Source organism: Suricata suricatta, chromosome 1, assembly GCF_006229205.1.
Source record: "Suricata suricatta isolate VVHF042 chromosome 1, meerkat_22Aug2017_6uvM2_HiC, whole genome shotgun sequence".
NCBI lineage: Eukaryota > Metazoa > Chordata > Mammalia > Carnivora > Herpestidae > Suricata > Suricata suricatta.
The window spans coordinates 130,666,091-130,693,889 of record NC_043700.1 but is presented as its reverse complement, the minus strand read 5'-3'; the positions used below and the strand labels follow the sequence as shown (position 1 = coordinate 130,693,889).

Sequence of the window (27,799 nt, the reverse complement as noted above, 5' to 3'; positions counted from 1 at the left end):
GTGTTATTCTGTGACCACAAAGAACATTCTGCTGAGTTTGACAATTTTTCTCTTCTAATCCAAATGTCTGGGTCCAGTGTACAGTCCTGGGGTAGACACAAATCAGAGTTAGGAACAGCCCTTGTCCTCCAGGGCATGTTCTCTGAGACTAACCGTCCCTCTGCACCTTTGTTGGTAAAGGACTCGTCCATTCACAGTGGTTAACAGCCAGGCTGCTCTATGGTCACATAATTCCCACTTACTCCCTGTTGTTCAGCACTTGAGGCAGAGCCTCACAAATTTTTCCTCTCACACTTCCCACTATTTCTGAATTCATCTTACTATACAGCAGCTACATGGGTATCCTGATGTCATCTTTTCTTTGAATGCACTCAGCAAGGAGGCTGCCTTTTAACCAGCCAGCTGCTCTGATGCCACATTTTCAGCTCTGCTGCATGCAGATGGCTATGCTTTCAAAGTGCACACGCTTTACGGAAAGTTTGCTAAGACAGCACTGCATTTTGGAACAAGAGCAAGCCCAGACACAGCCTACACCAATCACCAGAATGCAGCAGGGAGCTGCTAAGATTCTCCTTAAAAACAGCCTTGAAAATGTTCACAGAATCCTGCTGCATTCGCAGCTCGAGGTCCAGTGATGAGTTATCCACAAAATGGGAAGAACTGAATCAGAAGAAGAGCAAGTCACAGGAAAGCTGGAAATCAATCTCTAGGTGGTAAAACAACGGTGCCCAGAGTGATTTACAGTTCTAGCTCCTTCCATTAAGTTATGTAACCTCAGCAAGTGAGTTTAGCTCTTTAGGCTGCATCTTGTCCATTATAAATATGGGAAAGGCAGTGCCTTCCATGATGTTTGTGTGAAGATGAAAGGAGAATGAGTTTTCTAAATTGGTAAGGTATTTTACAGCTATGGATCCTGCCCTACTCGGGATCACTGGAGATGTCATAAGTTAATCTTGTGCAGATTTACCAATATCACTTAAGAGATACACTGAACATCAGCAAGCACTTCAAAAGCATCAGCATGGACACCTGGCACATAGCCAGTTAACTCACATGGAATGGCGACTGAGGCAAGAAGCTATACACTGGTTGGAGGGGGAGAAGAGACTGCATCTATGATCTCAGGGGTGTTGCAGTATCCTCAGAAAAGAACTGAAATCTCAAGATTTGATGAAAAATACTTAAAAGAACCAATCATCCAGCCCAAGTTTGTGTATTCTTCACATAAAAGTATTTGATTACCTCCATCTTATACTTACCTTACTGGCCCTAAAAATAAAACAAATCAGTAAATTAATAACCGATTCTAAATGAAGGAAACTATGTATATGAGGAAAAAATCTTGAAGTATTCTTTTTTGGTCATTATCATATAAAAATATGTGCTATGCTTGGGGTGCCTGGGTGGCTCAGTTGGTTAAGCATCCAACTTCGGCCCGGTCATGATCTCACAGTCTGTGGGTTTGAGTCCCGTGTCGGGCTCTGCGCTGACAGCTCAGAGCCTGGAGCCTGCTTCAGATTCTGTGTCTCCCTCTCTCTCTGCCCCTCTCCTACTCACATTCTGTCTCTCTCAAAATAAAATAAAGACACAAAACAAAATTTTAAAAAAATACATGCTATACTTTTATTAGATTGAACCATATGCAATTACTTAAATCAGACACACTCCAATATTGGCAATTTCATATGGTTCAATACAAGAGATGAGAGAATGAACTATATTGGATGCAAATGACCCTGTCTTCCTTGAGTTCACAATCTAATACTTGTTCAACTGTGTCCCACATAATTTACTTCTTACTGCAGCTTTTGCTCCTATTCATTAAGTGCTTGCTTAAATAAAGGACCTTTTAAATGATTTATAAACCTACACATTCAAGAGGGAGTATTTTAAAGGAATTAATAGAGTCTATACCATTTAAATAAATTCTTAAAGGGAGCTTCCCTTTTTTTTTTTCTTTAAATAATGGAATTCAACCTCTGTATCCAATAGGAAGTGTGTGTATGTGTGTGTGTGTGTGTGTGTGTGTGTGTGTGCGCGTGCGCCTGTGCACACTCACATGCATACCCTTGAGAAAGAGATTTATTTTAAGGATTTGGTTCATGTAATCATGAAGGCTGATAAGTCCAAAATCTGCGGGTGGTACCTTCAGGCTAGATACCCAAGGAATAGCCACATTGCAAGTGAAGTCATAAGGCCATTTGCTGTCAGAATTCCCTATTGCTGGGGTCAGGTCTGTCTTTTTCTCTATTCAGGCCTTGAAATGATTGGATCAGGCCCACCCACATTGTGGAGGGCAATCTGCTTTACTCACAGTCCACCAGTTTAAATTAATCTCACCCAAAATCACCCTCACAGACACATCCAGAATGTTTGACCACATATCTGGGCACCTGGGTCCAACCAAGTTGACACATAAAATTAACCATTATAACCTTGATAGGATATCCTATGTACTGCTATACTGAGTATAATTATAGATAATAGGGGAAATATTATATTTCCTATTTATTTATATTTGTCATAATAAAACTGTGGCTGTTTTCCCAGTGAGTCCTTACTCACACCTTAGGAAGCAACCACAATCAGAGGCATTTTCCTTTGTGGTATAATTTCTGAGGGAGACTCCATTCTATCTCCCTAAAAGTATGATCTGACAGTTTGTTTTTAAGATTCAAATTTAGCTTTAAAAATTTTAGGGGCACCTGGGTGGCTTAATCAGTTAAGTGTCTAACTCTTGATATCAGTTCAGGTCATGATCTCACAGTACGTGGGATCACGCCCCACATCAGGCTCTGTGCTCATGGTGTGGAGCCTGGTTGGGATTCTCTCTCTCCCCCTCTCTCTGTCCCTCCTGTGTGTGTGTGTGTGTGTGTGTGTGTGTGTGTGTGTGTGTGGTTGAACTATTTATGAAAGAAGGAGAAAATTATCCAGGGCCAAGAGATACTAAATTATTTTTAAAACTATTGACTGATAGTCTTTCCTCATAAGTTCTAAATTCTTTCACTTAAATTTCATTGGCTTAACTGATCTCTATAGGGTTCATTGAGAGATAGGTAATAACAGCGACTAGGAAAAACTCACTTTGAAGTTCATCACCATTCACCCAGGAGCCAACAGGTGCTTCAGAGGCTCTGGGGTGCAGGTTCCAAGAGAGGCTGCAAAGCCCTCTAGGAATAGGGAGAGGAGCAGTGATAAAGGCAAAATTAACCTAGCGATTTCCCGCTTTGAGGACTTAAGGCAGCGTTTAATCTCATTGGGACATGGTTTTTCCTGTTGGCTTTCTAAAATTAAGTTTGTCAAATACAATTCACCTAATCTTATATGTAGTATTCTTATTAGGATATTACCATGTAAAATATATTATCATTATAATACTATTACGAGGGCTAAAACTCAGAAAAATAGAGTAATTACCATCACTTATACATCTATAGAGAGGCAGTTTGGCATCATGGAGAGAGAAGTCTAACAAATTTGATTTCAAAAACCACTAGTTAAGTTCAGAAATATTTCAATATTCATGTTCACTTTCTCCCCCGCCTGGCATTTCTTAGGGCTTCTCACCAATCTCACCAGCCTTTCTCTTCTCTCCCTGAGGAAGGGGACAGGGTGCAGGGGGCCGGGGATGCTCTTCCCCACTCTGTGCCTAGAAGACTGGCAGGTAACATGAGGTAACATGAGGTGCAAGGAAGACAGTGTCCCAAGTATTTTATTCCTCTAGTTCTTTGTGATATCATATCATAGTGATGTGTTCTATTAGAACATGTGTCTGATATAATGCAGCTTTATTCTCAATCTTCCCTTTTATTGTTCCAATAGATAAGCCTTTTTCCTTTTCTTTTCTTTTTTTATTTTTTCAAGATCCATGTCTTCCGCTTCCTCAGTATCTCTGATATTGACCTCCACAAAACTAAGCACAGAAGAGGAGTTAGGTGAAGACAGAATTATCTACTGAGTTTTTGTTTCTTAATTCCTGGCATAGACAGATTGAAGTAAAGAAAGGGAAGGGTAGCTCTTGAATTCAGTGTGTTACTATGGTCTGACTAAAATGGAAACACAAATGAAACACATTGGCTATTGGATTCCTGAAGATTTCACTATGGATCTTGGGCATCATAATTTTCTAGGGCTATGGAAATAAGGCCCTCCATAGGTCAGGATGAAAACAAATAAAGATAGGAATCAAGTTCACAGGTGAGACTAAAAGTGCATAATGCCTTCCACATCTCCTTCTCTTTGTCTATGGTTCCCTGGAGATGTTTAGCTAGTGCATGATCTATCTCTCCTACAACAGAGACCTCATGCTCTCCCTAGGCAAAGCCCTGGGCCATACCTGATTAAACAGGGCAGATACCTGTTCCAAACTAAGTCAGTCCAATTTGGAACTTGGAAAATCACTACGTGTGGTTGCAGCTATAATTGTTAAGTCTGGAGCAAATAGTCTACGATGTGGGAGATATTTCACCCTGCGGATTGGAGACCAAAGGCCACTGCTCCCCAGAAAGAATGAAATTAATAAGCAGAAAAGAGAGGAAAGACAGGGTGAAGATCCCAGGCCCAGCCCCTCTCTGAGATCTGGCTACCTGCCTACCTTTGGTTCTATGATGTATTCCTGCATTCTCACAAATAATCCATTTTTGTTCATCCTATTTGAATTGATTTCTGTTACTTGCGACCAAGAGTCCAAATTAATACAGTGGGGATCTATTTTGGAAGGGCAGAGGGGAAAGGGAGGAAACCTAAACTGGTGTCTTTAGGGGTAGATATGTTCACCTTAAAAATCATTTCTTTCCAGTGGAGTCTTTGGAGCCAATGCAGACATCTGGCATTTCAGGTACCCATACACTCAACCATCACTCTCATCTTCAGGTTTCTTAAAGCTGAAATTCCGTAACCCTGAGGTGAGAAAAAATTCTATACAGTGCGTTCTTTTCCCTCTAGTCTAGCAGATGCACAGCTGCCCTCTGAGATTGTGCTACTTTTCCACAGGCCATAAAAGGATCTTCATTACCGCTGGTGGGATCACACATATTTTGGGGAGCCACACATCATATGTTGGAGGAAAATTAGCATAAGAAATGTTACCCTCCCCTGCTTGTAACTTTTTTATTCCCTTTATTTTATTCCCATTTTCTTCATTCATCCTCTTCTCATATATGTCCAGAAATCTCATTGGTCTATTAGAATTTCACACCTTCAATGCAAGTTCATTTTCATTTGTCTACTACTGTCATTGCTCCCCCTTGCTGTAATCACCGCATATACACACTTCTATAATATCATATTCTAAAACACACATCTTGAAAATATCTTTCTACATCTGTGTTTTTCTCACCAGCCTGGGCCATACTTACTGGAAGAAGATGTGTCGTATTGTTATAATCTCAGTATCCCTTCCTTAGCTAGAAACAAATGTTTGATGAATAAGGAAGTACACAGGTAAGTGAATGATGATGTGAGTGAATTAATAACTTACACCATCCAGATTTCTCATATTCCAGTCTTATATTTTAAATGTATTCTCCCTTTCTCTTATTTTCAGAATAAATGACCAGGATACTCCCTGGCTGAGCTCTTATAATTTTATCTTCTGTCATTTAACACCTCATTCTTACCAAATTTTCTTAAGAGTTTGATAGTCTCCTGATGTGTCAACTGGACCACGTTAAAATCCCAATCATTCAATCAAACACTAATATAGCTATTATCATGGAAGTATTTTGTAGGTGTGATTAAAGTCCATAATCAGTTGACTTTAAGGGAGATCATTCTAGATAATCTGGGTGGGCCTGAATCAATCAGTTGGAAGGCTTTAAGAGCAGAACTAAAGGCTTCCCAGAGGAAGAAAATCTACCCATGGACAGCAGCTTCAGCCCCTGCCTGGGAGTTCTAGCTTTTCTTCCTGAGAGCTTGCTCTAGGAATTTTGGACTTGCCTAGCTAGCCTCACAATTGTACCACCAATTCCTTGAAATACATCTCTTGATATATGCCTCTACTTGTCTGCTTCTCTGGGTTAACCTTACTAATAGATTATCAACAGACTATGCATAAAGCCATGGCTATGATTTTATCCAGTGCTTTCATTTCCTTTCCTTTCTAATCAATGATTTTAGAAATGGTCATATATACTGGCCACATGGCCTAAGAATAATTTAAAGATCTTTCAACACATCTCAAATTAGCACTGTATATTTTTGCATTATCTTAAAAAAATAATCATGATTTGTTGGAGCAATCAAAAGCCCATCACTAATTCAAATATAGCATACCTTCTACTTCCCTTTTCCTTTAAAATGTTCCATGATTTTCCTTCATGTTTTCCCTACCACATACACTATATTACAACACACTGTGATGTGCCCTTCATGGACGTAGCTGACCACTGCAGGTAGTCCTACAGCTAAAATCTACTACAATAAACTTTCAGAAATGGTGGTGGACTCCAATTTCTAGTATCTTTCTTTCTTAGCCTTTGACATTCTTTTCTTCCCTCCTTCATCCCACTTGCCAAGGTTTTTCCTCCCATACAATCTTCAAAAAGTTTTACGTAGCACAATAGTGAATCTGTGAGTCCTAGGATGCTCGTGCTCTTCAACACTTGACTGTGCTCTTCACTTCCTGAGCTACTGTGTTTGCCGTTAAATGTTTTGTTTCTTCACTTTTGACACCTTAGCTTTGTTTGCACTTTTCTCATTTTTAATCACTTTTCTTGCCTGTGAGAGAGTTCCACAATGAAACTTTCTAGCTTCACAGTTTTTCCTCATTGTCACCTGACTTTCATTTTATAAGCAAATTCCCTCTTCTCTTCATTGTTCTAATAGGAATTCGAATATTTTCAAATTGTTAACCTACCAACTCTCCCCAGCGTTTGAGGGGAAAATAATTCAGTTGTTGCTGTGGCTACAGTTTCAAAAGGTATTCACTTTACCTTTCACATGTATTGTTATTTGCTGCAGCATATTACTAGTATTGATTGTATTAACCAGCTTCCTCATTCTATGTCCCAAGTATAAACTCCATTGGAATGTTGTGCTTCAATCCCATATTCTGGCCAACTTATAAGTAGTCACCTTCATATATCAGACATTGGTTGCTTTGAGCCCCACCATTTTTCTCAAAATGGAGCTTAAATTCTCCCCCCAAATTGTCATTGTTACAATGCAGAAAGATGTAGACCCTTAAATAATTTTTCTATTTTACATATACTTTAAGAAACACAGACATGAATATGAACCAGGAAGCAACCTCCACTGGACACCACTCTGCCTGTGCCTTGAGTTTGAATTGTCCAGCCTCCAGAACTGGGAGAAACAAATATTTGTTTTTGAAGCCACCTAGTCTATGATATTTTCATTATATCAGCCTGGATGGACAAATGGGATGGGGGTAAGCTGAGCAAAAAGACTTAAAGGAGAGTAGAAGTTCAAAATACTGGTGAGAGAGGTAGAAAGCATGACCAATATAGCAAGAGGTGCAGGTGGCTGTTGAAGTCAGATATGAGGCAGACTTTAGAGAAAGAGTGAGGGCAAGCAGTCAGAATCAACGGAGAGAGTGTCAGTAGTCTTTGCAGCTTTGCTTCATAGTTGACTCCATTTTTAAAGGATAGGTGAAAGTTGGTACATGCCTTTCTCCCCTGGCCTTTCCTTGGCAGTAGGTCTTCAGGCCACCCTGGATTTGCCAGATTGCACACAGTGGCATGACTGAGGAATTGTTGAGATGAATGGTGGGCTGAGGCCCATATCAGTATCTGGAATCAGGTAATTGTAAGGCATTCTTGCTCTCTGTGATAGCGAAGTCCACGCCCATATATTCTGCTTCTCTACCTTAGGCTCTAAAGGCTACACTGACAATGAGGGGTAGGGGAGGAAGCAGAGTTTCTGAGGGGCAAATGTGACAGGGAACCTTGAAAGCAGGGTGGGTCCACAGACAGAGGATAGTGGAATGCCATTATTTCTGTTGATTTTAAATAATTCCAAAGAGTAGTCCTCTATATTTTATCTAGGATAGGTTCTGTATTTATACTGGGAATATAAGGTTTCTTTCATTCAGATTGTTTTTCCGATGCCCAGAGCCTATAAGAATTAGCAATGAATTACTTCTTGACGTAGAAAATGATGTCTTACAGATCTTAAGTAACTGATAACTTTTCTATGTACCTACCAGAGATTGTGCAGAATCTGAGGTGCAGAAAAAAATAGGGAGGGAAGCTCTAGGGTTTTTTGTATGTAGGAAAGCTGTAAATCATTATCCATAAATTTAGCAATGTTGAGATACATGAAATGTCAAGTTCTATGTAGAAGGAGCCATAATACATTTCACTAGGCCATAAGTGTAAGGACAAGGAGCAGAGGATGGATGGTTCTGGACAAGCAGGATTTTGAACTCTGTCTTCTAGATTCATGACATAAATTTAGGGCGCCTGCGTGGGTCAGTCAGTTAAGCATCTGACTTCGGCTTTGGTTATGATCTCACAGTTCGTGGGTTTGAGCCCCGTGTCAAGCTCTGTGCTGACAGTTCAGAGCCTGGAGCTTGCTTCAGATTCTGTGTCTCCCTCTCCCTCTGCCCTTCCTCTGCTCGCTCTCTGTCTCTGTCTCTCAAAATTAAAAAAAAATAATAATAAAGACATAAAATAATTTAGATGAATGACATAAATTGATATGTGGAATTAAATGTCAGGCTTTATATTAATTGTAGGGGCAGGAATTTTCCTAAAGTACAGAGTATAGCTAACTGTTAGATGCTCTGTGTTTTGCCATTTTGGTAAGGGTAACAGCCTTCATTGTGGCCATGGGAAGGGAGCAGGTCCATTGTGAAATCTTTCATAATAGCAGTCTATCAGTCCTTGTGGATTAAGAGCAGACCTATTCTCTTTGGAAAAAGGGAAGGAACAGATTTGGTAGGTAGCTAGCCTAGCAGTTTCTACCATAAATAGATGCACTTTTCAGGTTGGCTGTTCAAATATATAATGATATCTTCCAGGTAATCTTCAAATCATCAGTTCCAACTTATTCACCTTTAACGGAGGATCAGTCAGGGTCTGGACTATTAGAGTTATCTGGGAAGTCTTTCCTAACCATGTATGCACAAATGCCATAAACCCAATATTCTTCCTGAAAGAGCTAGTTAAGATGGGTATGTATATCTAGATAAATTCCCCCAGAGTGACTGACATGTGTCTCTGTTGAGAAGCACTATATATATATAGTATACACACACACATATATGCACAAAGAAAATGGCAGCACCTACTCAGGAAATACCTATCCAAGTATTTAGACAGATGGCTTCCAGTTGTCAATCTCTGAAACCCATATGATGACTGTCTTCAAGAGACAGCCCATGACTTGAGCTTAGAGAATATGGAAGTCATCCACATTTAGTACAAGCTCTAGTTCTAGAGCCAATAAAAGCACTGAGGCCACATTAGAAGTGGTGTAAAATAAAGATCAATGAGGAAAAGTGCCACTGCTTTTCAGACCCCCATTAGTAGGCAGCTGGGAGCAGTGTCCCCAGCATGGTGGAGATTGGATTGGGTAGCAAACTCAGTCCCCATAACCAGGGCCAGTTAATAAGAAAAATAACTTTGAGATGGAAAACCACTCACATCCTTAGCTCAATGGTTCTCAACTATGGCTTCACAGTAGAATCCTCCAGAGAGCTTGAAAGTTTGTCAGTTCCCAGGCCTCCTGCCAGCACAACTGAATCAGAATCTCAGGGACAGAAGATGCACTCTAGTTTTTCTCATTCCCCTCGGGTGTTTCTAAGGTACAGTGAGCATGTATAACCTCTGCCTTCGCTCCTAACCTCAAAAGCAGAAACAAACACCACTCTACCTCCTTAATTTACCTCTTTTGGGCTCTGTGCCCTTCAGTGCAGCCATCTGCTGCCCCTCATGCCTGTTTATGTCTTCTCACCCAGGCCTATTTCCCAGGTGCAGGTGGCAAAAGGTAGCAGCAGTGACTCTATCCAGATGGATGATGGGAAGCCCACTCACAGGCTTGTGGCACCAGCTGAGGAGCCTGTGGCACTAGGACCTAATGAGGAGTGAATTCACCTGGGAGAGACCAGGGCTGGATGAGAAAGCTAAAGCAGCAGCCATGTAAGAAAGAAGAGTCAGGACATTTTGAGAACCTGAGGAGCACCCTAGAGGTGGATCTCTGTCTCAGGGGGATAAAGTCAGGAATTTAGAATCTGGAAAAATGAGAGTGAGCCGTAAAACAAACATGTCTGGATCAAACATGGAAGCAAATGGGATGAGACTGGCCAGGGTTCCACACAGTTTTCCCTAATGCCATCTGCCTTGTGTGGTTTACATTACAGGTGAGTCAGTTTAATTCAAAGAACTGGACATGGAGTAGTTATATACTGAATTACTAGCAATGCTAGAAATGTACCCACAGGTCCCTCTAGCCATCCATATTTACCTAAGCTTTCTGAAATGGTCTGAATACACCCCACTCTCCACCAAGTGGCCTTCCACATGACACCTTCCTTAGCCTTTTTCTTTTCAGTCTGCTGTAAATGTTATTTAGTTTAATGGACTGTGAACCCCTGACAAATAACAATTTCATCTTGTTCATCCCAGTGGTTGGCACATTGTAGGTGCTCAATAAACATATATGAATGAGTACTGTAAAACCAAACAAATGACATCATCAGGGAAATACAAATCAAAACCACACTGAGATACCACCTCAGAGTGGCTAAAATGAACAAATCAGAAGACTATAGATGCTGGCAAGGATGTGGAGAAACAGGGACCCTCCTACATTGCAGGTAGGAATATCAACTGGTGCAGCCACTATGGAAAACAGTGTGGAGGTTCCACAAAAAATTAACAATAGAACTCCCCTATGACCCAGCAATAGCACTGCTAGGAATTTACCCAAGGGATACAGAAGTGCTGACACATAGAAGCACAGGTACCACAATGTACATAGCAGCAATGTCAACAATAGCCAAATCATGGAAAGAGCCGAAATGTCCATCAACTGACGAATGGATCAAGAAGATGTGGCTTATATATACAATGGAATATGGCAATTAGAAAGAGTGAAATCTGGCCATTTGTGGCAACATATAGGGAACTCAAGGGTGTTATGGTAAGTGAAATAAGTCAGGCAGAGAAAGACATATCTTTCATATTTTTCACTAATAAGTGGAACTTGAGAAACTTAGTAGAAGACAATGGGGGAAGGGAGGAGGGGAAAATGTTACAAACAGAGAGGGAAGGAGGCCAACCATAGGAGGACAAACAGGGTGGATGGAGGAGTGAAGGAGAGGGGAAAATGAGTGATGGGCATTGAGGAGGGCACTTGTTGGGATGAACACTGGGTGTTGTGTGTAAGTGATGAACCATGGGAATCTACCCCTTAAACCAAGAGCACACTGTACATACTGTATGTTAGCCAATTGTACAATGAATTATATTTTAAAAAATCCTTCCCCAGAGATAATCCAAGAAATTAAAATATTCTCATACTTTACCCCTAAAACACATCTCATGACTGTATATTCTGACTGATATGATTTCCTGAGTCATATCTATACCCTGCTTGTCTTTAGTTATTCCCTATGCCAGCTAAAATTCTTCCTTGTTCTTAAATGAAAAATACTTTTCCTCCACTCTTCAAAAGTAGAATGTTACTATAAAACCTATCCTAAACCTGAAATGTTATAACGAAAAGCAATTACCATTTTGTAAAAATGAAAATCCTCTTTTAATTTCCTTTGGTTAGCAAAAAGAAAAAGAAAAAAAGAAAAAAGAAATCTTCCATAAAAACAAAGTGACATAACTCGAACTTTAGAGTGGCAGGGAAAACCTGTCCAGGCCTGCAGATAACTGCATTCTTCCATTTCTTTCACACCAAGTCCTAAACATATCTGTGAATGGGGCTGTTATATATCACAATCTCCCATCTACTCAATTTGCTCTTTGTCCAATACTCTCTAGGAGTTAGTGTTTCAGCAAGCTTAACAGAAGAATAGAAGGTTCAAGGAATTCTGATCCGATTTCCCTAGATTCACTCATTCATGCATCAAATGTAAACAGCAGCAACAGTGAACAAACACAGCCCTGGTGGGTTTACAGTTCCTTAAAGTCTAAATGGTTGGCAAATGCTTCAAGGTCAGACTTTTAAATACCCTATGAACACAGCTCTGAACATGTCTACAAATTCACCCACTTTCACAGGGGCCACTGTTCTTTCCCAATACATAATTTGCAAACACCATATCACTATGGCAAAAGGGTTATTTTAAATTGCTCTTGTTTTTGGAAGATCAATTTTCATACTGAAAGTATAAAAAAGATTCCTTTATTATTTGGAAGTCTCCAAACTATATCTACGTAGTCATTTCCTTTATCATATAAACAAATTCCTAAACATCCTTAGTAGCAGCGGCAGCAGTGGTGAGGGTTAAAAATAGTGTACCTGCTGTTTCATTGGGGGGTTTGCATTTTAACTGTTTTGTGCCCACCTATTTTTGTACTTTTATTGTACAATTGAGTATTAGTTGTGTGCTCACTTTCTGATTCATACAAAAAGCATTTGTCTGGAGACTATTTTGTACCCTCATGTGGTTAAGTTATATCTTGGATCCATTCATTCATTTATTCATCATTCAACAGGCATTTATTAAAAACCAACTCTGTTTCACTGCTCAGTCTGGATGTGCTGGGAAGAACAGAAACAACAGCATTGTTGTTCCTGCCTTTGAAGAGCCAGTAGTACTTAGGGTTTATCACAGTTTGATTCATGAAGAGGGGCACCTTCATTCCAGCTTCTCTCACTAGTGAAGCATGAAACAGCACAATAAATTTCCTGCAGTTGGACTTTTCCTCTGTTCTTCCCTTCATAAAAAATGCACATGAAAAAAATCTTCCCCTCTGTCCTCCCATTGACTTTACAGAAAGCAAACATGGTCTTCGTTCTTCATCTCTCCCTCTTTCCCTCTTCTCCACCCTCACACCAGGGAACCACGTTCATGCCATTCCCACAGGCACACAGTTAATCCACAAAAGCACTTTTTATATTGGGCCCAACTACTATAACCATTTGGTAAATGAGGAAATAGATGCTGAAATTAAGATACTGCCCCAAACCATACAAATCCATGATTAAATCAAATCTAAGACCTAGATCTTTTCATAACATTGTGCTAACTCCAATAATCTCCCTTGAATACATCAATATTATTTTCCAAGAGCATATATAGCTAATTTTTGTAGAATCGGTCTTATTTCGCTTTCCTTTATTCCTGGGCTTATGCTTATTCTTTCACCTAAAATATTTTTTCGGAGTGCCTGTGTGGCTCAGTTGGTTAAGGGTCTGATTCTTGATTTCAGCTCAGGTCATGATCTTTCGGTTTGTGTGATTGAGCCCTATGTTGGTTACCACGCACTGAGAGCATGGAGCCTATTTGGGATTCTCTCTTCTTTTTGCCTCTTCCCTCCGCTTGTGAGCCCCTCCCCTCTCTAAATAAACATTTAAAAAAATAATAAAGGTGCAGTGAGGTCCCTAGTTGGTTAGCTGGAATTGTGGCGAGTGGAGGTCCCACATGACCGCCGTCATGTCTGTTATGTCCTATAATGGAGGGGCCCATAAAGGGGAAGAATTGTGTGGCCATCGCTGCCAACAGGCGCTTTGGGATCCAGGCCCAGATGGTGACCATGGACTTCCAGAAGATTTTTCCCACGGGAGATCGGCTGTACATAGGCCTGGCTGGACTGGCCACCGATGTCCAGACTGTTGCCCAGCGCCTCAAGCTCCAGCTGAACCTGTATGAGCTGAAGGAAGGCCGGCAGATCAAGCCTTACACCCTCATGAGCATGGTGGCCAACCTCTCATATGAGAAACGGTTCAGCCCCTACTACACAAAGCCAGTGATCGCCAGGCTGGACCCGAAGACCTTTAAGCCCTTCATTTGCTCCCTAGACCTCATCAACTGCCCCATGGACACTGATGACTTTGTGGTCAGTGGCACATGTTCCGAGCAGATGTATGGGATGTGCGAGTCCCTCTGGGAGCCCAACATGGACCCTGAGCACCTGTTTGAAACCATCTCCCAAGCCATGTTGAACGCTGTGGACCAGGATGCAGTGTCTGGCATGTGTGTCATTGTCCACATCATCGAGAAGGACAAAATTACCACCAGGACACTGAAGGCCCACACGGACTAACCCTCCGTTCTCAGAGCTCACTTTTGTGGTTTTTGTTTTTTGTTTCTTTTTTTTTAAATAAAATAGTTTTTCTTTCAAAATAAATAAATAAATAAATAAAATTTAAAAATAATTAAATATTTTTTCTTTTTGTGTGTGTGGGGAATATGGCAGAGTAGGAAGATCCTAAACTTACCTCCTGATACAATAGGTAACATCCACTTTAGTGTAAATAACCCAGAAAATGATGCAAAGACCAGCAGAACAGATACTCTATTGCTAAGTATAAAATAGAGGCCATGTCAAAGGGGGTAAGAAGAGTGGAGGCAAGGTTGAGTGCTAAATGGACCCTCAGGAGTGTCCACAGGAGGGAGGGACATGGTGAGCATGGAGAGGGCAGAGGAACAGACCCCACACCCAAGTACCCCAGGCACCTTGCATGCAAAAGACAAATCCCCATAACATTTAGCTTTGAAATCCAGAGTTTGAAGTTTTCACAAGTTCTTACAATCATCAATCAGCAGGGATTAACACCTGGAACTTTAAAAATCAGTGGGCTCAGCTCCAGGAGAGCCAGGAGGGCAATGGGAAACTGAATCCTGCCTTTAAAGAGACAGCACAACAAATAGCCTCTCAGAGATATAGCATAGACGCAGCAGTTCAAAAAACACATGGGGTATACCAGAAGGAGATTTATTTACTAATCACAGTAGAAGGCGGGGATCTTTGGGAGATTTCTCAGTGAACAAAAGAGCAGGCCCCCAGCCTATATACATGGACCCCTGCAGGAACCAATGTCAACACTCCACTTAGCTTGCTAGCAGCCTGCCCTGCCCCCATGCACTTCCCAGGATCTTACCTCTCCAACACAGCTGGCCTAGGCAGGAGTTTTCCCAGCTGAAGGTTCCCTCCCACAGCAGACCAGCATGGGCCTTGCTGGCACCGCTTGCCATATGTGAAAAACCCACAGCTAATATCATCCTCAATGGGGAAAGACTAAACTTTTCCCCTAAGATTAGGAACAACAAAAAGATGTCCACTCTCAGCACTTTTTATTCAACATAGTACTGGAAGTCCTAGCCACAGCCAAAAGACAAGAAAAAGAAATAAAAGCATGCAAATTGGTAAGGAGGAAATAAAACCTTCACTGTTTGCAGATGACATGATACTATATTAGAAAACCCTAAAGACTATGCCAAAAAACTACTAGAACTGATAAATGAATTCAATAAGGTCATAGGAATAAAAAAAAATCAATATACCAAACTTGTTCCATTTCTATACACTAAATATGAAATAGTAGAAAGAGAAATTAATAATATAATCCCATTTACAATTGCATCAAAAATAATAAAAACCTAGAAATAAACTTACCAAGAGGTAAAAGACCATACTCTGAAAGCTATAAAACATGATGAAAGGAAGCAATGACACAAATGAATGGAAATATATTCCACGCTCATGGATTAGAAGAACAAATATTATTAGAATGTCTATAATACCCAAAGAAATCTACAGATTTAATGCAATCCCTATCAAAATACCAAAAGCATTTCTCACTGAACTAGAAAAATCCCAAAGTTTATATGGAACCACAAAAGACCCTGAATAGCCAAAGCAATCTTGAAAGAGAAGAACAAAGTTGGAGGTATCACAATCCCAGATTTTAAGATATACTACAAAGATACAGTAATCAAGACAGTATAGTACAGTTACAAACTAGACACATAGATCATTAGAACAGATTAGAGAACACAAAAATAAATCCATGATTAAATGGTCAATTAATCTCCAATAAAGGAGACAAGAACATGGAATGGGAAAAACACAGTCTCTTCAACAAACAGTGCTGGGAAAACTTAATGGTTACATACAATGAAACTGGACCATTTTCTTACACCATATACAAAAATAAATTCAAAATGGACTAAGTACCAAAATATGAGACCTGAAACCATAAAAATCCTAAAGAGAGCCTAGGCAATAATTCCTCTGACATCAGCCATAGCAACATTTCTCTATATATGTCTCCTGAGGCAAGGGAAACAAAAGCAAACATAAACTATTGTCTACATCAAAATAAAAAGCTTCTATACAACAAAGGAAACAACAAAACTCTCCCTATGGAACGGGAGAAGATCATTGCAAATGACATATCCAATAAAAGATTAGTATTCAAAGTATACAAAGAACTGATACAACTCAACACTCAAAAAAAAAACTCCCATAAATAATCCAATTTAAATGGGCAGAAGACATGAACATACATCTCTCCAAAGTAGACATACAGATGGCAAACAGACACATGAAAAGATGCTCAACTTCATCATCAGGGAAATGCAAATCAAACCCACAATGAGATACCATTTCATACCTGTCAGAATGGCTAGAATAAAAAACAAAAAAACAAGTGTTGACAAGGATATGGAAAAAATGGAACCCTCCTACACTGCTGGTGGGAATGCAAATTGGTGCGGGCATTGTAGAAAACAGTATGGATGTTCCTCAAAAAATCAAAAATAGAACTACCCTATGATCCAGGAATCATGCTATTGGGTATTTACCCCCAAAATACAAAAACACTAATTGGAAAAGATATATGCACCCCTATTTATTTCAGCATTATTTATAATAGCCAAATTATTGAAGCAGCCCAAGTATCCATCAATAGATGAATGGATAAAGAAGAGGGGTGTGTGTGTGTGTGTGTGTGTGTGTGTGTGTGTGTGTGTGTGTATTCAGCTATAAAAAAGAATGAAATTTTTCCATTTGCAACAACATGGATGGGATGGATCTAAAGGATATAATATCAAGTGACATGAGTCAGTTAGAGAAAGACAAATACCATATGATTTCACTCAAATGCAGAATTAAACAAAATAAACAAAGAAAAAGGACAAACCAAAAAAAACAAACTTTTTTTTGAGAGAGTGTGCAAGCACTAGAGAGAGAGAGAGAGAGAGAGAGAGACAGGGAGAATCCCAAGTGCAGTGGGATTCATTCAGTGCAGTCCTCAAAGCAGGACTCGATTCCAGGACCCTGGAATCATAACCAGAGCTCAATTCAAGAGTTAGACACTTAACCAGCTGAGCCACCCAGGCACGCCTAGACTATCTTAACTATAGAAAACAAACTTATTGTTAGCAGAAGGGAGTAGATGAGGGATGGGTATATAGGTGAAGGGGAATAAGAGTACACTCATCATGAAAAGCACTAATGTATAAAACTGCTGAATCACTATATTGTTCACCTGAAACATACAACACTGTATGTTAACCATACTAGGAAGGAAAGAAGGAGGGAAGGAAGGAAGGGAGGGAGAAAGAAAGGGCGGAAGGGAAGGAGGGAGGAAGGAGATCGATTTAAAAAGAATATAAAATCTTTTTTAAAAAACTTCACAGTTACAAATGACAATAAAATGACATTAAGTTAAAGCCAAACTGGCAGGTTTTCCTGACTAGGTTGACCTTTCGTTGATTCCACTAGAAATAGCTTGTTTGCATATAAAAGCCAACTTTTGTCTATGTATTTATTTGTTTATTATTTGTTTTGAGTATACTAGACACATAAAGTTATATTAGCTTCTGGTGTACACATAGTGATTTAAGTTTTAAAATGCTGAGGTAGCAAGCTTGGTTCTAAGGATGTTGAATGGGTGGTTCAATAAGGGATCTAGCCTCCTTTGTTTATGAATGGAGGTCAAGATAAGAATCTACAGACACTTGGCTCTCTCAATCCTTTAAATCCAGACACTGCTGAAATGCACATTACAGAGATAGAGAGCATTAGAAACATAAACATGGATTTCCTCTAGCAACGACTGGCGTCTGAAGGAACAAAAAGACCAACATTTTGGTTAATTAACCTTCATTCTTTTCTAGAACTAGGAGTCTTGTAAGCAAAGACTTTGAGCTACTTCAATTTACTTGAAGAAGTAAATTCCCAGAGCATCCTAGCTGTCCAGATTGGGGTTCGAAGTTTATGAAACTGAGCTGGCAACCATCTGAGCACGTACCTAAACAGACTAAGACACAGGCACTGTGCTTGGACAAAAGAGAAGGCAGCAAATTTGGTGCAAGGGTGTTCAGGAGAAAGAAGAGATACGGACAAGGAACACAGTGGAGAGGATGCCGTGGCATGTGCCTCTCCTCCTAGATTTAGGAACAAGTCCTGAGCCTCAGTGGGGAAGGTGGTAAGGCCCTAAGCTGAAGACATTGTGTTCATGAAAGGCTTTTGGAACTCTGAGAACAGTGCTGCTCTGAGGCCTGAGAGCCCAAGTTGTTTGCAGAGCTGGGGAGAGGGGCGTTCTCCAGTTTCATGACTGAAGAACAGCAGCAGCTACACCGCAGTGGTACCTGCCTGCCCACCCGGCTGACCGGTCAGCAGTGTCTTCCTGGAAAGCTGACAGCCAAGGCAATGACCAGCCTCCCTCATCTAACCAGTTGGCAGGCCTCCGTAAGGAAGACTGAGAAACCCATGTAAAAGACTCTTAGGAACTTCCAAAACACATGGTGAGAGAAACGTGGCCGAGAATGAAGTTGTCTAATACCATACAACTTCACTCATATGTGGAATTTAAGATACAAAACAGATGAATATAAGGGAAGGGAAGCAAAAATAATATAAAAACAGCGAAGGGGACAAAACGTAAGAGGCTTTTAAATACAGAGAACAAACTAAGGACTGCTGGAGTGGCTGTGGGTGGGGGGATGGGCTAAATGGGTAAGGGGCATTAAGGAAGACACTTGTTGTGTTGAGCACTGGGTGTTATACATAGGGAATGAATCACTGAAATCTACTTCTGAAATCATTATTGCACTATATGCTAATTGGAATATAAATTAGAAATTAATTAATTAATGACATCTATGGTAGCAGGTGGGTGCTAGAAGTGGGCAAGGTATAGTATTCAGAGTTTTGTATTGTTTTTTAATTTTTTTTTTGTTTATTTTTAAGACAGAGACAGAGCATGAGCAGGGGGAGGGGCAGAGAGAGAGGGAGACACAGAATTTGAAATAGGCTCCAGGCTCTGAGCTGTCAGCACAGAACCCAACGTGGAGCTCAAACCCACCAACTGTGAGATCATGACCTGAGCCGAAGTCAGATATGTAACTGACTGAGCTACCTAGGCGCCTCTCTAGTATTCAGTGTTGATGTCAGTGATCACAGCTTGATGAGGACATATTCTGTAATGCCACCTTCATTTGTGGCCAAAGAGGATAACAGAAAAAAGAAGAAAAACCCTCTCAGACGCAGAGACAGAGGCCTCAGAAATTATCACCTACAGACAGAAGCAAGGGCTACCCAAGGGCACGCACAGATGTCAGGCTTACACACCAGCAGCTGCCCCCAGTCTGTTTCCCCTTTGTGGTGATAGGAAGTAACATGCTTATCTCACTTGCGTCTCACCACTGTCTGTTGCTTGTGGAGGGAGGGGATAATTTCCCAAGAGGATGTGGGTAGATCTGTCTCTAGATCAAGAGACGCCCGTTCCAGAAATGATGTAGACACATCACTGAGCAGTAACCCCATGAGGTAGGTCCCATTATTATCTGCACCCAGATCCATTCATCCTGAAATGCCCTCTGTGCAGGTGAGGTGTTTCTCCTTCTAGTCAAGGTTAATTTCTACACTTATGCTCTGGCTTCCATGGCCAGCATCCTTTCCTCTCCGTCTCTAAAACATTCTTGTGCCAGTTGATTCATCTTTTCTCCACATCTTTAAACCCTCAGACCCTCTCTACTGGCTCATTAGTTTTGTCTCCTTTTGTATCTATTGTTTAGTTTGGTCCCTAAAAAGTAGTGTTCTCCAAACTTCTTTCACCTGGTGTCTCCCCTAACTCTTTTCTGTCTGGCTAATGCTTTACATTTACTCTCCAGATTTTGATCACCATATCCTTAGTTGGTCACTCCCACATTCTTAAGTAATACTACACTTTGCTAACTTAGGCACTTGGTAACACAATATTTTAATTTTGCATTTATGCTTTTATATTTTCTAATTTGAAAACAAAGGAGGAGGGGGAAGGGGAAAAAGGAAGAGAAGGAGGAGAGGAGGAGGGGGAGAAAGAGGAGAAGGAGGAAGAGAAGGAGGAGGAGGAGGGGGAAGAAGAAGAAGAAGAAGAAGAAGAAGAAGAAGAAGAAGAAGAAGAAGAAGAAGAAGAAGAAGAATGGCACAGAGAGGCTTATTAACTTGCTAAGTATCACAAAACTAATGAATGCTGGAGGTAGCATTTTATTTGAGCAGTTTGGCCCCAGAGTCATTTAGAGACTGGAGATTAAAGCACCTAATGCTATAAATATTCTACATATTACATAGGCTTTGTTTACCAACAAATGAAATAACCCCACGTTCTTTTAGAGGCCTACAAGATTTCTGAAAAACTAGAGAGCTAGGAAATGGTGACACAGAGCCTTTCCCCTGTCATGATTAAGACTAAAACCAAAGGAAGAAAGCCAGATGCCCTGGTGGGAGCAGAACTGGAAGCTGTACACTTTGTGGGCCTCATTGTCATCACGTGATTTGTACCTCAGCACATCTCTGCAAGGAGGGGTGAGCACAGCCCTGTCCTCCAGCCTATCTCTGTCCTTCAAAAGTAAACTGAAGAGTCTTCCAGAGGGGTATCTCCGTAGCAACCTGAGCAGAAGGTGCTGCATGGAGGCCCAACAAGGGCACACAAAACATTTGCAAAGCTGCAGGACACTTCCTCTGAGACACTGGCAGCATTGCTTTTGATACCTGAGTCTCAAAGCCCCTTAAGAGATAACAGGGGGACATCTCTCAAAATGCCAGATTACCTTGATGACACTAGCCCAGCCTCAAGACCTCTTCCTGCTCGAATAATCTTAGGATGTCCAGCTTTCAATAATGCAAGATCGCAAGCTCTGACTCAGCCAGAGTGCAATCTTTCATTGGACACCTTCTGCTTACTCCAGATGCCTTTGTGCCTCTCCAAACAGAAACTGCAAACCACACTTTCCTTTTGGCCACCCACCTCTAGGACTGCAGAAGAGGGAAAGACTTTGCCAGAAACCACTCTATAAAGAAGTCCAAGTGGAAATAGATCCCTCATCAGGAGTGCACGGCACCTGTCTTTCCCATGGAGACAGGGGGACACTTGAGGCAGGCTTCTGGAGGAGCAGCGAGTCCCTGGAAGCAGCTTTCTGCAGTTCTTTTCACAGAAAACCAAGTTCAGGTGCTTTTGCTGCAAGCTGCCAGCTCAAGGCTCTAATTAATTAAACCGCTCTTCTTGCCAAGGATATTGGCCATTTGACATCTCAGTTGGAGACTGGAGCTCATGAAGGTTCTGCTTTGGAAGAGCAGCTCTGCTGTTATCACGTTTGATCTCCCCAGTGGGAAAACCCAAGTGCCCAGAGTTGCAATAATCATGTTAAGTGCCAGTTTCCTTTGCCAAAAAACAGTATACTCTTTTCTTTATCCCTCCCTTGGGGACAACTCCCACTGAGTCATTTACTGGGTTCTCTGCTTATCTTGCAATTCCACACCAGCAACAGCATTTTTTTTTTCAACACATGTAGGCAGTTCCACAAGCCTGCATGGTCTGTGGTTTTAAAGATCATTAAATTTAGGCTCAACCCCAGAAGCAGGACAGAGCACATGATCTCCTATAACAATATTTAAAATGCTAGCAACACTGCAGAGTTATCCCAATAATTTCAATAGGGCAGGCAAGTCTTTAAGAAGACCACCCTCCAGCCTCTGATTCAAAGCATAAATAGTCCTGATCACCAAGGAGAGAGAACCCAGAGATGCATTTAGATGCTGTCCTGGTAAGAGAAGAATGGGAGGGGGACACTGACCAAATTAGTGGCTCTCCCATGGAAAGTTATCACAAACTCTTCTCTGCGATCAAAGCAGTTTCTTTTTACAGGCATTATAGAACTTATAATGTTATGATTTATACTAGTATTGCCCACTCTCTAAACTATGAGTTCATTGATAACAGGGATTTCATGATTATTCCAAATAATCATGAAAGACTTTCAATATATATTAATAATAAATTAAGTGGGTCTAGGTGAATCCAAACTACACTCTCAGTCAGGGCCTAAAAAAGATTTAAATAAACTTGATGTGTCCGTGGAGAGTAGGATGGAGAGATGGACCCAGCTTATAATCTATATACCTCGTTCCCTGACATATTAGGTCAAGGAGAGAAAAAAGGAAGTAAGGGGGGAGGGAGTAGAGAAAGCTAAATAAAGAAATGAAGAAAACGAAAAAGAAGAATAAGTAAAAATGAAAAAGAAATTTGTAAAAGTTATTGAGCTCTACAGGCTAGAAATTATGGCTGCAAAAATGCCTAGTGTATATTATTTCTACAAAGAAAAGAAAAATATAGGCCAATGGGCAAAAAGAACTCATATATTAACATTTAGAAAAGGCAATGGATATATATTTATTTGAGGGACAGGGATATCTTATATTTTATCCTGTACCTCCAAGCAAGTGATAAGGTATTTTCACCTAGCTGTGAATGTTCTAGCTGCTGGCATAAGAGGACATAACAAGAGTGGGTTCTCCCCATTCCTTCCTTTTCCACCTTGAGCCTTCTGTCAGAGGCTATTAGTGGAATGATACCATGGCCAAGGTTATGAATTTACAAACATTATTAAGTGTCTACTATGGACTCAAAATTGTGAAAGATGCTGGAGATACAGAAAAATGTATTTATTGTACTATCAGGAAGTCTTTATGTTTCATTTATTAAGAAATGCTTTGCTCCTACAGAGTTGAAACCCATAATAATATTGAACTTGAGTGTATTCTCATTATTAAGAATTAGAATTACTAAGAATTAGAGACATATACAAGGGTATTTATCCAGAACAACTAGTTTACATTTTTGCAAATGTGCATTTTAGCCTAAGTCTATTGATGTACTTTCCTAGATGTTGCTGCTCCTTTAGAGCAAAAGATAAAGAGACTCAAAATAGTAAGGCTCAAATTATTCTCTGCAAGCACAGGGGTGGAATAATGAATAGCTCATACTGAGACACTGTTCTAGGAATTTTACATGCATCTACCTATTTAATCCTTACAACAGTTCTATAGGTTTATGTCATGATTTGTTTTATTTTACACATGAGACAAGTGAGGTACAGAGAGGCTAACTGTGGGCAAAGGTATAGAGCTGATGGATGATAGAGCTGGGATTTCAGTTATAGAAGTTGGTCCCCAGAGCCTATGTTCTTAACTCCTGCACCACGTTGCATCTCAGGAAATTGGATTGGAAAAAATCCAACAATAAAAACCAGAATCAGATAATAAGAGATCAAAAAAGAGTTCATAGAATCCAGAATCACCTATCATATCCCAAATCTTGCAAATGAGTGCTAAGAACTCTGTCTTTGCTAGGAGAGTAAAGCTGGGGAGAGGCAAGGAGGCAAAAACGAAGGAAGTGGTTCCTCTCTGTTCAATGGGATACAACTGTTCAAGGAGATACAACTGTCCATTCCATAAATTAGTAGCTTGCGATGGCATATTGAAAAAGGGATGGAATTTTGCAAATGTACGTATATCATCCTTGACCAGCAGAAAGTACTACATCAAGTCAGCAAAAACAGCACTCTTCCAAAAATGAACCTTCCTGGTTTCCAAAAAAAAAAAATCTATTTAAAAAGTAAACAGGTGTGCCTGGGTGGCTCAGTCAGTTAAGCTTCCCACTTTGGTTCAAGTAATGATCTCATGGTTTGTGGGTTCAAGCGCCATGTGGAGCTCTGTGCTGATAGCTCAAAGCTTGGAGCCTATGTCTCCCTCTCTCTGGGAGAGGGCCTATGTCCCGCCACTACTTGCACTCTGTCTCTCTCGCTCTCTCTCAAAAATAAACATTTAAAAAATCTTTTTGAGTAAATAGCATTTAAATTTACTTGAAATGATACCCTTCACTGTGACTGCTCCAGAACATGGGATTCTGTCTTTCAGGGGGAGGGGAGGACAGAGGGATTACCTTGACAGGATTGATTTTGTTTTATGCCCTTTCTCAGGGCCATGGGAAGAAGCCACCATGACCTACCAGCCCAGAAATTCTGCCAGGAAGCTGAGATAGTGATATGCTATCTAGACATTAAGTCTTGGTCTTTGAAAGAGGAAGCCAGATACAATATAGTTTCAAAAGGCTGAGGAACCAACTTTAGGTAAATATCTTAACTACTGATATTACTATCTTGGGTAGTGTTTACCCAAGAGACCTATTCATCAACATTGGTGAAAAGCTTGAATTTTCCAATATACATTCAATATTCTTAATCATCTCTTCCTAAAGGAAAATTACCTTGCCTATGTGAGAGAAGCATCACTTACATCTACTGAAAATAAAAATATCTGTACATTGATTTTGTACCCTGCAACTTTATTGAATTCATTGATCAGTTCTAGAAGCCTTCTGGTGGAGGGGATCAGGTTTTCCATGTAGAGTATCATATCATCTGCAAAAATTGAAAGTTTGACTTCTTTGCTGATTCTGATGCCTTTTATTTCCTTTTGTTGTGTGATTGCTGATGCTAGGACTTCCAGCACTATGTTAAAGAGCAGTGGTGAGAGTGGACACCCCTGTCGTGTTCCTGATCTCAGCAGGAAAGCTCTCAGCTTTTCTCCATTGAGGATGATATTAGCTGTTGCATTCCTATACAACAATAATGATGCAGCGGAAAGAGAAATCAAGAAACTGATCCCATTCACAATTGCACAAAAAAAAAAAAAAACCCATAAAATACCTAGGAGTAAACCTAACCAAGGATGTAAAAGACCTATATGATGAAAACTATAGAAAACTTATGAAAGAAATTGAAGAAGACACCAAGAAATGGAAAAACATGCCATGCTCATGGATCAAAAGAATAAACATTGTGAAAATGTCATTACTACCCAAAGTAATCTAAACATTCAATGCAATCCCCATTTAAATTGCACCAGCATTCTTCTCAAAGCTAGAACAAGCTATCTTCAAATTCTTATGGAACCCCAAAAGACACCAAATAGCCAAAGTTATATTGAAGAAGAAAACCAAAACGGGAGGCATCACAATTCCAGACTTTAGTCCCTACGACAAAGCTGTCATCATCAAGACAGTATGGTATTGGCACAAAAACAGACACATAGACCAATGGAATAGAATAGAGAACCCAGAACTGGGGCCCACAAATGTACGGCCAATTAATTTTTGGCAAAGCAGGAAAGAGTATCTGATGGAAAAAAGACTGTCTCTTTAGCAGGTGGTGCTGGGAGAACTGGACAGCAACATGCAGAAGAATGAAACTAGACCACTCTCTTATACCATACACAAAAATAAACTCAAAACGGATGAAGGACCTGAATGTGAGACAGGAAATCATCAAAACTGTTGAGGAGAAAGCAGAACAGAACCTCCTTGACCTCAACCGCAGCAATTTCCTACTCAACACATCCCCAAAGGCAAGGGAAATGAAAGCAAAAATGAATTATTGGGACCTGATCAAGATAAAAAGCTTCTAAATTGCAAAGGAAACAATCAAGAAAACTAATAGGCAACCAACAGAATGAGAAAAGATAGTTGCAGATGCATATCAGATAAAGGGTTAGTATCTAAAATATACAAGGAACTCACCAAACTCCACACCCAACAAACAAATAACCCAGTGAAGAAATGGGCAGAAGACATAAACAGGCACTTCTCCAAAGAGGACATCCAGATGGCCGACAGGCACATGAAAAGATGTTCAACATCACTCTTCATCAGGGAAATACAAATCAAAACCACCCTGAGATACCACCTCACACGAGTCAGAGTGGCTAAAATGAACAAATCAAGAGACTATACATGCTGGTGAGGGTGTGGAAAAACAGACACCCTCCTATACTATTGGTGGGAATGTCAACTGGTGCAGCCGCTCTGGAAAACAGTGTGGAGGTTCCTCAAAAAACTATCAGTAGAACTCCCCTATGACCCAGAAACAGCACTGCTAAAGATTTATCCGAGGGATATAGAAGTACTGATGCATAGGGGCACATGTACCCCAATGTCCATAGCAGCACTTTCAACAATAGCCAAATCATGGAAAAAGCCTAAATGGCCATCATCTGATGAATGGATCAAGAAGGTATGGTGTATATATATACAATGGAGTATTACATGGCAATGAGAAAGAATGAAATATGGCCATTTGTAGGAAAGTGGATGGGCCTCGAGGGTGTCATGCTAAGCGAAATAAGTCAGGTGGAGAAGGACAGATACCATATGTTTGCACTCATAGGTCTAACAGGAGAACAGGAGAAACCTAATGAAGGACCAGGGGGAGGGGAAGGAGGAAAGAAAGTTGGGGAGAGAGAGGGACACAAAACCTGAGCGACTACTGAATACTGAAAACGAACTGAGGGTTGAAAGAGAAGGGCCAGGGGGAGAAGATGTGGTAGTAATGGAGGAGGGCACTTGTGGGGAAGAGCACTGGGTGTTATATGGAAACCAATTTGACAATAAACTATTTTAAATAATTAATTAATTAATTAAAAAAATCATAGAGTGGGCTAAGAGACAATGTGGGTACATGCTCTGCACATTCACACATCATTAGTAATAGGGGATGGGTCCAAGTCAAAGTCAAGGGTTGCAGAATAGTTAGCACAGTCAACACAACTACAAATAATCCCACAAATTACTGCCATCAACATATAGGTTTCCTTCAGGTTCCCTCTAAAAACAATATTTTCTTTATGATAAAGGATACATTTCCTAAATATACTATTTTTTTAAAGTTGTCAGGGGCACCTGGGTGGTTCAGTCAGTTAAGCATCTGACTTCGGCTCAGGTCATGATCTCACAGTTCATGGGGTTGAGCCCTGCGTCAGGTTCTGTGCTGACAGTTCAGAGCCTGGAGCCTATTTCAGATTCTGGGTCTCCCTTTCTCTCTGCCCCTCCCCAACTAATGTCTGTCTCTCTCTGTCTCAAAATAAATAAACTATAAAAAAATTTCAAAAATAAAAATAAAAGCTGTCATTGATATGGGTTAAGATATCAGAAGTCCACAGGGAGAGAAAAGGGAGAGAGAGAAATGGGGCCCTGCCCCACCTGTGGTACAATAAACCATCAAAATGGTAGCTGAATTTTAAAATAAACTCTCTAACCAGAGGAACCTATTTTGTGATTACAGACAAGGATTGTGGCTGGGATTCTACGTCACCATATATAGAAAAAGTTACAACAAGATAAAGCAGGTCATTTTGATACCAAATCAGAAAACCCCTATTTTTCATTTCCAAGTACATTGTGAATGGAAATCTCTAACCTTTAACTCATCCCTGGGATTCATTTCAATCCCTTCCTCACCTCATCCATTACCCTCACCTGTCCATCACCCCTAACCTCTCTCTGACCTGTACACCGGGGGTGGGAGTCAGGGTCAGAGCAAAAAGCATTTGAGAAGGGGTGAAGATAAATGTTTTTCCCATTATTTCAAATTAAAGTATTGGAAGGCCAGTAGTCCAGTGACAGAATGTCCCCATACAAAAATATCTGAGTCAACATATCTGGGTCCAAATATCTTACACAGAGAGATTTAAAAGTATCAAGACACAAAGATACAAATATCATGAGCATAAAACAGGTAGCAGGAGACATGGAACATGCTTGAGGATCACTCTCT

The 27,799-nt window shown here is 40.5% G+C and overlaps 1 protein-coding gene and 1 pseudogene across 1 annotated transcript in view; one reads left to right on the top strand and one right to left on the bottom strand.

Annotated features, from left to right (window-relative positions):
• LOC115295959 overlaps positions 1–27,799 on the bottom strand; it is a 429,236-nt gene that overhangs the window by 205,916 nt on the left and 195,521 nt on the right. The gene's annotated exons all lie outside the window — the stretch shown is intronic.
• Positions 13,577–14,186, top strand: LOC115295954 (annotated as a pseudogene).